The following is a 13,560-nucleotide window of genomic DNA, read 5'->3' as shown; positions in this document are numbered from 1 at the left end:
GGTGTTTCATGTTGACGTGGTGGCGCTGCGCGGATCATGTCGTAGTGCCATCACACATGTCATACTGCACTCCGGTGCAGAATCACATAGCCATCTAGGTGTTTGACGCTTTTAGTCCAGAACTTCTTATTCCATTTTTTGGGTAAAGAGAGATTCGTTAATGGACTCGGCGATGGGGACATTTCATTCCGTTTCCTCTTTTGAGGGCGTTTCCATGGGGCTTAGATGTCCTAGGGCATGTTGTTGCATTGAATTTAGGCCTTTTGGGCTATATTTCGACAACGTAGGCGCGTGCGTCTATGTTATCTTATCTGGTTGCCTTGGGATTTGCTGAGTAAGAAGGCTTCCTCACTAGTATCGTTTGATCGTGCATCTTGTTATATGCTTTATCTATAAAGCGAGACATGAGCCTTTTTCGAAAGATTCATTTATAATCAAATAGGGGATTACATTTTGGGGAAATTATTTCCATGATGATGGCGTATGAAGTGGCACTTGAGTTATCTGGTTCAGCTCATGATATCCTTGAACTGTTATTTTATACTGCACATGTAGCACAGCTTTTTTTCACGAATACGCAAAAGGCTTATGTATCATTGCATTGATAGGGGGAGAGTTAGGAGTTACAAGGGTAGTCTCACAAGCACGTACACAGGGGGGCATGAGTGAGGGCTATGGTGGCGCATACAAGGGAGAGGGGTGCGCATGGGCCCCAAGAACAAACAAGCTACGACATGGGGAGTAGGTTACTGAGCCCTTTGGCTCCGGTAGTGGCCCAGCCACGGGCGTTTTCCTTAATGTCGTTGAAGAGGAGAGTGACCGAGGGCGCTGCAGCGTTGAAGATGCAGGCGTTCCGTGCCTTCCAGATGCGCCAGGCCGTGAGTATAACCAGCGAGGCGAGGCCGCGGCGCAGCGACGTTGGCGCGTTCTGCACCGCCAGGGAGAACCAGTAGAGGAAGTCTGAAGAGGAGTCCGGGAGAGGGGTGTCCGTGATGCGGTACCAAAAAAGGATCTCGTGCCAGGCCTGCCGGGAGAAGGTCCAGCCAGCAAGGAGATGCTCCATGGTCTCGGGCTCCTGATCACAGAGAAGGCAGAGCGGTGCGTGGGCGAGGCCGCGGCGTGCAAGACGGTCGGCACTCCAGCAACGTCCCTGGAAAGCTAGCCAGAGGAAGATCTTGACGTGAAGCGGAGCCCAAGATTTCCAAGTGAGTTTCCAGGAGGGCTCGATCATGGACCCAACGAAGAGGGCCTTGTAGCAGGATTTGGCGGAGTACACGCCATTCGAGGTCCAGCGCCAGGTGATGGTGTCTGGGCCGTCGATGAGGGCGAACTGGCCGAGCCTAATCCAGAGGTGGATGTATTGTACAAGAGCCATTGGCCCAAGCAGGCTCAGGATGTCGTGGATCCAAGCGCGGGAGGCAGGGAGGCGCCTGAGGTGCGGGGTGTGGGGTCGCCGGAGGAGCGCGGCGAGGGAGGGCCGGAGGAACACGGCAGGGAGGGGGTCGACAGAGGCGCCGAGGTGGTGGTGGTGACGTCCCTGGACGAGGACGGGGCTACAGGAGACGCCGGGCGCGCACCGCCGAGGCCGCTCACGCTGGAGGACACAGGGGAGGCGGGTGGGCGAGCAGGCGCACGGCGGCGCTTGGCCGGGGGGGGGGGGGGGGGGGGGGGGGGGGCTCCGCGGACCTGCGCATCCAAGTGCAGTACTTGGCGACGTGTCCGTAGAAGCGGCAGCGGCGACAACAGACGTCTCGGCGGCACTCGTTGAGGGGGTGGCCTGAACGGAGGCAGCGAGGGCAGGCGTCGGCGGGGACGGGGGGAGGCGCCGCGAGGAGCTGGCCGGAGGCCGGCGCAGGCGAGGGCTGCGAGGACGCGTGTGGCGGCGGGCCGGCAACCAGGGCCCTGAGCCGTCGTCGCCACGCGCAGGCGCGGCGTCGTCGATCCGGTGGATCTCGGACTGGGGGGCGGCGCGGGGAGCGGAGGCCGCCGCCGAGGGGGAGCGGGGCGAGGGCCGGCCAGCCTCGGGGGACGCGAGGAGGCCGCCGTAGAGCGCCTGCCGGTAGGAGCCGACATGGGAGGGGCGACGGGACGAATCCGTAGAGGATGGGCTCTCGTCGAGCCAGCGCCTCTCGCGGTCGCGTCCGCCGGTGGCAGGGGGTGGAGTCCACGGGGTGGGCAGCGGGGCCGGAGTGGCCGTCGCCGGGGAGGGAAGGGGTGGGCACCGGGGCCGGAGTGGCCGTCGCCGGGGAGGGAAGGGGTGGGCACCGGGGCCGGAGTGGCCGTCGGCGCGGGAGCGGGAGCTAGGCGGGGGAGCCATGTAGCACAGCTGGTCTATTTAATTAGATTTAGTATATTTGATACTGCACGCAAGCGTATGTAGCAGACTTTTTTTTGAACTTGCGTATGTAGCAGACTTAGATAGGTACGTGCATCGCATCATTGAATCAAATCAGTCTAAGAGATCACACCAACCGGTCACAAATAAATGACATTTTCAATATATCATCCATCAAACTTTCAAATTTTTGATAGCATTACAAATTAAATAAGCACAATGCCAGGCGTCAGCCGACTGATCCTACGAGGACCAGCCGCCTCGGCAGCCATTGAATTGCTGTGATCCAATGGATTGCAACCAATCAAGTATTTACAGAAAGATTGCCACCACGCCAGCAAACCACGGTTCGCACAACATCGTGTCATCTACGCTCATAGCATCGACTCGCAACATCTGACGGCGGCCACGCAGCGGCACTTCGTCTTGCTCGCAGGTCGCAGCCAGCCAACCCTCGTAGCACCGCCGGTGCACCACAGTTGCCACGCTCACAGCAGCCCGTGCGGTGGTCACGGCAACACTTGCGGCTTGCTGTGTAACATGAGTGTCGCACCCCGATGGCTTGCAGCACCAGATTGTTAGATTGTATGGGCCTGAGCCTACTAAATTTTGTAGCTCAACCCGGTTAAAATTCTGAAACCTCAAAGGCTCATTTGGCTTGCATGGCAAGTATGCAAGTGTAGTATCATACTCCTACTGTAAAACCTCAAAGGCTCATTTGGCTTGCATGGCAAGTATGTAAGTGTAGTATCATACTCCTGTAGTAGAAGAATCACAGACATAAGATGCAAGTTGTTCTACTACTTCTTGTACTAGGAGAAAAAGAGAGCAATAGTGCGCGCTCACTCACTCACACCACCCCATGGTACACAACAAGCGGGTATTGCGTTTCATAAACCGAGTTCGACTTCGGGCTAATGTCATGTGCCTTGCTGGAAGAACTAAATTTTCACATGACAGTGCACTACATAATTCTAGACACAATTTTGTAATTCAGTAGAGTTGTTACACCACGTCTCAGTTGCATTTCTTTACTCTCCCATGTGTACCCTCTACGAAGAGATACAGAGAAGAGCGGCTACACAGAACAGAACGCACAACAGGACAGACATACACACGCGCTTGCCAAGTTACGTATTGAGCTGCTTCTTTGACGATCACATACCGGCGACTGCGTGCCCATCCATTAAGGAGATCTGACATCCCAAACCATGTCCCTTGAGAACCTACACCGGTGAGGAGTGATAAGGTTTTTGAAGAGCTTCTTTCTCAGCGCTGTGTGCTTCCACTACTTCCTCTACGATGGACAACCACCTTGTCTTCAGCACCATGGTTGAAGACGGTGTTGTACCAGAGTTTTCAGTGTCCTCGTATATATGTCCCAACCCTCTCTCTTTTAACAAAGCATTGGTTCATATGCATATGTGGTAGATGTTCCTAGTCTGTTCTATGTGATTTTTCATGTCAGTAATATTGAAATCATGCTAATCTGGTTCAAGCTTAAACGAAAATTGCCCCAATTTCATAACACGGATTCTACTCCCTAGTAACATCTGAGCACCCTCCACCTAGATCGAAGCGGCGCTGGCCATTGGCTTGCAAAAGCAGAAGCACGGTGCCACACTCGCAGCAGGAGCTGGCCCTGCAACAGCCTGCTCCAGCTCGCCAGTAGTTGTCGTCAGCTCACACAGCGGTGCCCCTACAACATCGTACGTGTAAGGGCATCTCCAATGTACTTCCAAACTAGACACCGCATCCGTCCGCAGACCGGTGGGGGCCAGTCCGTGGACACTGATATGGGAGTCAGCCATCTAACTGTAGTCATATACATTCAAAGCGGATTTCAACCAACCGAACAAAATTCATCAAACATGATGGATTTCATTAAAATTTGGATAGAAAATAACACAATTCATTCATAAATAGCATGTAAATATTTCTAGTACACTAATAGTTCAAATTAAACTAGATAACCACATGTCCGACGAGTTTTTTATGGATAGATCAAATTCAACGATACTAAAATAATCAGAGCCAGCACAGCCTGTCCCACATATACTGTCCCTTGACCTTCATCCAACAATATATGTGTGTGAATGGTTTGTCCTCTGACCTGTAGTATATCATGGTAGCACGTGCAGGCTACACAACGTGTAGGGAAAAATTGAGTGAATGAATAAATTAATCAACATGTAGAGCAAGAGGAAGTAAAATTTACGATCTCCATGGTTGTTGTACACAATGGCCACATTGCCTCCAGCCATTCAACCATGCCACAAAACTTCACGGCGGAGTCCTGGAGGGTGTATCATCGATTCCCTAACAACTTCACATTGTGTTAATGAATGATGAGCATATCGTAGGGCACAATGTGCTTTCGTGCATGAAACGAACCATGCACGCAATGCCAAAAGACCCCACACCTCACACTCCCGCCTACAAAGACTGTAGATACGACCAACTACGCATCACACAACTCATGCTCCTATACCGAGTACCTCGCCATTTTAAGAACAACATGAAGTTCGAAAATAAGCTCAATGGCGTCTGACCGAACACTTGTCGGGCATGTGTCTGCCATGAATGATGTAGACAAACAAAGGGTACCTGGCTGCGGACAAATCCTGGGTGGACGACGACATAGTACAAGGTGAGCGGGCGCGTGGGTGGGGGCTGTGGACCAATCCTGGGTGGATAACGGTGTAGTACAAGGCAAGCGAGCGTGTGGGTGGGGGTTGCAAACCAATATTGGGTGGACAGCGCCGTAGTACAAGGTGAGGAGGCGTGTGGGTGTGGGCTGCGGACGAATCCTAGGTGGGCGGCGGCATAGTACAAGGCGAGCAGGTGCGTGGGTGGGGGTTGCAAACGTCAGACAATGCCTAGGCTGCAACGGACGAGGAAGGTGCGGATGTAAAGCATGGGGGAGCAGGGGAACAGTGGAAGAGAATGCAGCCTGTAGGGAGATTTGAGTGGGCCGGGGTGTTGGAGTCCTACGTGGCGGCGGTCCGGACTCCCTCAAAGCCCCCCTCCCGCAAGTTGGGAAAACGGACTTCCAGACCGTTCTGCGAACCGATAGGGTACCATGTTGGATGGGAAAATGGGCCCGAAAGATTCGGTCCAGATAGATGCGGGCGGTTTGAGGGTCTGCGTTGGAGATGCCCTAACACTTGAAGCACCGGTGCCGATAGTGGGTTTGTAACAATGTATTGTCGCGCGTGCATTGGCGGCAGCTAGCTTTGCAACATCGGGCTCCATCGCACCCAACAGTCACCGTCCGTCTTAGTTTGTGCTGCTCCCCCTTGCAACATCAGATCCACGACCTTTGAGGCACCAACAATGTTGTGGGCCAAGCGGCGTGGATGTGCACAGGGGAGCAAGCCGAGGAGGCATCGAAGGCTGTGCCACCGTTGGGAGCTTGTGTGACTATGCGCGATTGAGCAAGGCTGAGGAGGTGCGGCGGAGATGTATGGAGAGAGAGCATGTGGCACAGGGAGTTGGGATGGGAAGCGGAGTTGTGGCGTGCAAACAAGGATGAGTTGATCCATGACGATCTTTCTAGAGAGAGGTGGGACCAAACACATGTTGCGTGCAGCATATGGTCAACGGATCCGGCTTGCCTGCTCCCTCTCCATGCTCTCATCCGTGCTCCCACTTCATCCTACGGCTGTTCTTTTTCCCTTTTTCTTTTCTAATCTAATCATCTCCCCCCTGATTTTCAGAGGTTGAGGCCGGGCCTTATTTTCTTCCAATCAAATCAAGTCACGTATACGGGAGCACGGATGGGAGCATAGGAAGGGAGCAGGCAAGTCTCGTCCATGGTCAACATTTGATCTGACAGTAGCGTGCCAGTCTGATTTCTTGTGTTGATCAGCCGGCTGAACTCTATCTTTTCCCCTTAAATTATTGTATCATTTTTTGAAAAAAAATAGCTGTATTAGAAGTTTAAAATCATATGCATATATTTATCGCAAAAATTGTTCATAATATTACACTTTCTTGAGTTTTATACATATATTCAAGGAAACCAATGGTTAAGGTTACATTTCCACATTGTGTTAATGTCCATAATGTCACTTATTTGTGGATCGGAGTGAGCAGCAAGTTAAGGCACATTTACACTTGAGGTTGACGAAAAATACCTTGGACACAAAGTTGCAGGAAGCATTGGAGCATAAAACAAACAAGCAACAATGTCGCATGTAAAAAAATTGTGATCAATCCTTGAGAATCACAATCAGAGGGAGTACTATGCTAGCTATTTGCGGTGGCGGCTTTGCGTGAGGTGGCCAGGACCGGGGCCAGGTTTACTTGGACTAACAAACAGACGCAGCCGGTGCGGAGCGTGTTGGACCGGGTTTTTCACACCCAAATGGGAGGTGCTCTTCCCCTTGTGCACGCTTGTCGCTGAAACGCGTATTGGTTTGGATCATGTGCCGCTGATTTTCTCCTCAGGGGAGGATTACATCAGACATAGCCCTAGATTCTACTTCGAAACGGCATGGTTCGAATCAGAGGGGTTTGCGCAAATGGTCGTTGACCGCTGGCTGACGATCCGCGCCCAACTTGGGCCGCAACGCGAACCGGCAGAATGCTGGAACGCGGCAGCGGGCAAGCTTTGGGCATTTCTTCGCGGGTGGGGCGCTAACCACGGCGGCGAATCCAAACGGGAACGCGCTAGGCTAGTCGACGAGATCGCCTTGCTGGATACGGAGGCTGATCGCCGTCCCTTCTCATAGGGTGAATGGGCGCATAGATATTCCCTAGAAAATCAAGTCATCGCAATTTTGTGAGCAGAGGAAGAATACTGGCGACGTAGGGGCGGAGTCAAGTGGGTTACTAAAGGAGACGCAAACACTAGCTACTTCCATGCTTACGCTAACGGAAGGAAATGAAAGTGTACTATTTTACACCTCCAATCAGATAGCGGGCTGCTTTTAACCCAAGCGCAAATTGTGGCTCACATTTACGAGTTTTTCATTGGTATTTTGGGGACGGCTGAGGAAAAATCTCTTTGCATGCGGGAGGATCTGTGGGAACCAACGGAATGGGTGTCGCAGGAAGAGAACGTAGGGCTCGCTCTCTCGTTCCTGCCGGAAGAGATCGACAAAGCCCTACACGACATGAAAATAGACACGGCACCCAGGCCGGACGGGTGGCCGGTCGAGTTTTTCAAGAAGTTTTGGCCATGCCTTAAGCATCTTTTCTATGAGATTGCGAATGGCTTCGCTTTGGGTACGGTAGACTTGTCACGACTGAACTACGGGGCCGTTGAAGGAAATATGCCCTAGAGGCAATAATAAAGTTGTTATTTATATTCTCTTATATCATGATAAATGTTTATTATAAATGCTAGAATTGTATTAACCGGAAACTTAGTACATGTGTGAATACATAGACAAACAAAGTGTCACTAGTATGCCTCTACTTGACTAGCTCGTTAATCAAAGATGGTTAAGTTTCCTAGCCATAGACATGAGTTGGCATTTGATGAACGTGATCACATCACTAGAGAATGATGTGATTGACTTGACCCATCCATTAGCTTAGCACTATGATCGTTTAGTTTATTGCTATTGCTTTCTCCATAACTTATACATGTTCCTATGACCATGAGATTATGCAACTCCCGAATACCGGAGGAACACTTAGTGTGCTATCAAACGTCACAATGTAACTGGGTGATTATAAAGATGCTCTACAGGTGTCTCCGATAGTGTTTCTTGAGTTGGCATAGATCGAGATTAGGATTTGTCACTCCGATTGTCGGAGAGGTATCTCTGGGCCCTCTCAGTAATGCACATCACTATAAGCCTTGCAAGCAATGTGACTAATGAGTTAGTTACGGGATGTTGCATTACGGGACGAGTAAAGAGACTTGCCGGTAACGAGATTGAACTAGGTATGATGATACCGACGATCAAATCTCGGGCAAGTAACATACCGATGACAAAGGGAACAATGTATGTTGTTATGCGGTTTGACTGTAGCGACCAGACCTCAAACAGTCTGATCTCTGTGCTCCGGTGTCATCCCTGGATCAGTAATGCTGACACCACACAGTACTCGGAGGATTTATAGCAGAGTAGCAATCACACACTTATTACATCGAGTGTCTCAAAAGAGAACTTATTACAATAAATATGGCTTAAGGCCATCTAATAACGATAACAGCGGAAGGCTTGGAAGATAAGTGAGTCCATCAACTCCAACGGCATCACTGAGTATAGAACCACGACCTAAAACTCCTTAATCGTTGTATGAAAAGTCTGCAACATTAACGTTGCAGCCCGAAAACGGGTCAGCACATGGAATATGCTAGCAATGTAACACATAGAGAGTAATGGAATGAAACAACTATACTATATGCATCTTTGGCTGGTGGAAAGCTCTATGGTTACAGTTTTGCGTAAAGCCAATTTTTCCCTACTTCAAAGGAATAAATTTAATTACTATCATGGTGGTTGTTAAACATTGAGAATGGTTGACAGCATTCTCAATCCCAATTAAAAATAACATCATTACCCATCAAAATTAATTTTAGAGTAACATGTTGAGATTCACATGATAATCCAGGTACTAGATACTCAAGATGTCCATAACCGGGGACACGGCTAACCATAATTAGTTTATTACACTCTGCAGAGGTTTGCGCACTTTTCCCCACAAGACTCGATCGCCTCCGTTGGATTTCTCGCACTACATGGTGTTTGAGAAACGGATGACCGAGACATAGTCTTTCAGAAGCGCTAGCACCTTACGATCGGTAGACCGTACCACCTACATCCCCTACATCTGCTAGTCTACCACTGTAAGAGTTCGCACAGCTTAATCAACTATGCCAGAGCCCATAATGGCTTGTGGCTGCACACGGAAGTTTCTAGTATGAATAATCTCATGATCCCTTTGAGCCTGGGTGGTGGTCCAAAATAAAAACAGGCAAGTCCTGATAGAAACCATGTGCCTCAATCCACCCAGATGTGTATTTAAGTTGCCACCTTAAGTAAACCATTAAAATTAACAAACTCACATCTGTCATGGATATCACTCACCCAATCCACGTCTACTAGCATAGCATGGCATAATAAGTAAACGTAGAAGTAACTCCCAAAGGTTTCATAATAACAGGTAATAGGTACTACCTCATCTAATTCCCATCCCACAATTTAATTAGATTCTAATCATGCAATGTGTGAAGATTGATCTAATGCAATAAAACTGGGTTGTAGAAAAGGTATGATCAAAGTGTTACTTGCCTTGCTGATAATCCGCGAAACCTAGAGATTCGAAGTAACAGGCGGCGCACTCCGGGTATTCTATCGCAGACAAACAAACAAGCATACAATAAGTACTCATCTAATGCACAGGTAAAACTCAAATAGAAGATCTAACCAGAAAGTTTAACTTAAGAACCCTGGTTTGCAAAAAGAATCAAATCGAACAAAGCAAAAGAAATCAAACGGCGAAAGAAAACAACTTCGTTCTAGTAATCTGGATCTAGGTCAAATTTTACTGTAGCAAAAACTTGTTTAAGTTGATTATTCAGAAAGAGGGTTTCGAGACGAAACTCCAGGCGCTTGAATCGCCTGATTCCGATAAACGAGCGAAAAGTTATACTAAAACGAAAATTGGATCAGAAATCGCGATCAAAAAATAACCGCGGAAAATCTGACGAAAAAGACAAGCGACGAACAGAAAAGAAAAGAAAGAATTTTTTTCCTCTCTCTTTTTTTTCTGCACGGAAATCGAGACGCGTCGGCGAACCTCGAAAGGCGCGCTGCTCCGGGGAGACGGCGGCGGCTGGCGGCGGCTAGGGTTTTGGGCGGCGGGGTGGGCTGGCTTCTCGGCCCCCGGGGTGGTGGCTTATAAAGGCGCCCTGGGCGGTGTCCCGCTCGGGTACGGCCCGGAGTCGGTTTCCGTTTTTTTTAATAATTCCGCTCAGAAGAAAAATAAAAAGAAATACTAAACGGACTCCAAAAATCTCGAAATAAATTTTGCCGGGTTTCTAAAATCAAGCTCGATAAAGTGAACATTTATCTGGTCCCAATCTACAACTTTGAAAAACGCGCATTTTCCCTAAATTCAAATAAAATACGAAAAAACTCTAGAATAAAACTTATTTGATTTTTTTATTAAATCCTCAATATTTCTATATTTTGGGAAAGTCATTTTATTCCCTCTCTCATATTTTTGTAATAGAAATAATTGATGATAAAATAAATAAAATCAAATGATCCTATTTACATAATTTGAGAAAACTCAAATACGTAAATAACGAAATCCCCAACTCTCTCCGTGGGTCCTTGAGTTGCTTAGGATTTTCTAGAATCAAAACCAAAAGCAAAATAAAATATGATATGCATGATGATCTAATGTATAACATTTCAAATTGAAAATTTGGGATGTTACAAACCTACCCCCCTTAAGATGAATCTCGCCCTCGAGATTCGGGTTGGCTAGAAAATAGGTGAGGGTGGTCTTTGAGCAAATCTTCCTCTCGTTCCCAGGTGGCTTCATCCTCCGTGTGGTGGCTCCACTGAACTTTGCAAAACTTGATAACCTTGCTGCGAGTGACTCGGCTGGCAAACTCAAGAATCTTGACTGGTTTCTCCTCATAGGTCAAATTGTTATCCAGCTGAATTGTTTCCAAAGGCACTGTATCTCTTAATGGTACGTCAGCCATCTCCGTGTGACACTTCTTCAAATGGGAAACGTGGAACACATCATGAACTCCTGTCAATCCTTTCGGCAATTCCAACTTGTAGGACACTTCTCCCATACGTTCCAAAACTCGATATGGCCCTACAAATCGTGGCGCTAACTTCCCCTTAACCCCAAAATGCTTAATCCCTCGAAGTGGGGATACTCGAAGATAAGCTCTGTCTCCGACTTCGTAAACTGTCTCCTTGCGTTTAGAATCTGCGTAGCTCTTCTGCCTGGACTGGGCTACCTTGAGCCTATCGCGAATCAACTTCACCTTCTGTTCAGACTCTTTAATCAGATCTGGTCCAAACAACTGGTGGTCTCCAACTTCGTCCCATGACAACGGTGTCCTGCACCTCCTTCCGTACAAAGCTTCGAAAGGGGCCATCTTCAAACTGGTCTGATAGCTATTATTGTAAGAGAACTCTGCATATGGCAAATTATCGTCCCAACTAGATCCATAATCTAGCGCACAAGCTCTCAGCTTATCCTCCAAAATCTGATTGACTCTCTCAGTCTGTCCATCTGTCTGCGGATGAAAAGCTGTACTAAATTCTAGCCTAGTACCCAAAGTCTCATGCAACTGCTTCCAGAACTTTGAGGTAAAATGGGTTCCTCTATCTGATACGATACTCCTCGGAACTCCATGCAAACATACGATTCTGGTCATGTATATCTTGGCCAACTTAGCACTGGTGTAAGTGGTCTTTACTGGAATGAAATGAGCTACTTTCGTCAATCGATCAACTACAACCCAAATCGAGTCATAGCCTGAACGAGTCCTTGGTAATCCCGTGATAAAATCCATGCCTATCTTATCCCACTTCCATTCGGGTATCGGCAATGGTTGCAACAATCCTGCTGGCTTCTGATGCTCTGCTTTTACTCGCTGACATACGTCACAAACTGCTACATATTCCGCAATATCCTTCTTCATTCCGGTCCACCAGAAAATATCCTTCAAATCCAAATACATCTTGGTATTTCCTGGGTGAATCGAATAGGGTGAATCATGTGCCTCTTGCAGAATCAACTTTCTGATCTCCGGGTCATTGGGTACATAAACACGGTCTTCAAACCATAAGGTGTCGTGCTCATCCTCACAAAATCCTTTAGCTTTTCCTTTGCTCAGTTTCTTCTTTATAGAAGCAATCTCCTTGTCGGCTTTCTGAGCCTCTCTGATTTTATCCATCAATGTTGACTGAATCTCCAATGCTGCCACATAGCCTCTCGGAACTATCTCCACACATAGTTCACGAAGGTTTTCTGCTAACTCCTTGGGTATTTCTCCCGTCATTAACGTATTGACATGGCTCTTACGGCTTAATGCGTCAGCTACTACATTAGCTTTTCCGGGATGATAATGCAATCTCATATCATAATCCTTGATGAGCTCCAACCATCTCCTTTGTCTGAGGTTCAACTCCTTCTGCGTGAAAATGTACTTCAAACTCTTGTGATCCGTGTACACCTCACAATGATTTCCAATGAGGAAATGTCTCCATGTCTTCAATGCATGCACTACGGCTGCTAACTCCAAATCATGTGTGGCATAATTCAACTCATGAGGCTTCAGTTGTCGTGAAGCATACGAAACAACTCTACCTTCCTGCATAAGCACTGCTCCAAGTCCTCGACGTGAAGCGTCGCAATACACCTCATAATCCTTGGTCCGATCTGGCAAAATCAACATTGGTGAGGTAACCAAACATTTCTTCAACTCCTGGAAACTAGCCTCACACTCCTCAGTCCATTTGAACTTAGTATCCTTCTTCAACAACTCCGTCATAGGCTTCGCAATCTTTGAAAAGTTCTCAATAAATCTCCGGTAGTATCCTGCGAGTCCAAGAAAACTCCGGATCTCTCCAGCTGTCGTTGGTGCTTCCCACTTGGTCACGGTATCAACTTTAGTGTGATCAACGGCTATACCTTCTCCAGATATAACATGTCCGAGGAATCCTACTTCCTTCAACCAAAACTCACATTTGCTGAACTTGGCATATAACTGATGTTCTCTGAGCTTTCCAAGTAGCAAACGCAAATGCTCCTTATGCTCCTCTTCATTCTTTGAATAAACCAGGATATCATCGATGAACACTACGACGAACTTATCCAAAAACTCCATAAACACTTTGTTCATCATGTTCATAAAATAGGCAGGCGCGTTAGTCAGTCCAAATGACATAACGGTATACTCATACAGCCCATACCTTGTGGTGAATGCTGTCTTAGGAATATCCTGTTCTCGAATCTTCAACTGATGGTACCCTGATCGTAAATCGATCTTGGAAAACACTTTAGCCCCTTGCAATCGATCAAACAGATCATTGATCATTGGTAGCGGGTACTTGTTTTTGATTGTTACTTCGTTCAATCCTCGATAGTCAACAACCATTCTTAACGATCCATCCTTCTTCTCCACTAGAAGTACTGGTGATCCCCAAGGCAAAGAACTTGGGCGAATGTAACCTTTTTCCAGTAACTCCTTAATCTGCTTCTTAATTTCCACCAAATCCTTTGCTGGC

The sequence above is a fragment of the Triticum urartu genome, chromosome 2A, assembly GCF_056163025.1.
Source record: "Triticum urartu cultivar PI428250 chromosome 2A, HENAU_Tu73, whole genome shotgun sequence".
NCBI lineage: Eukaryota > Viridiplantae > Streptophyta > Magnoliopsida > Poales > Poaceae > Triticum > Triticum urartu.
This window is presented reverse-complemented; position numbering follows the sequence as displayed.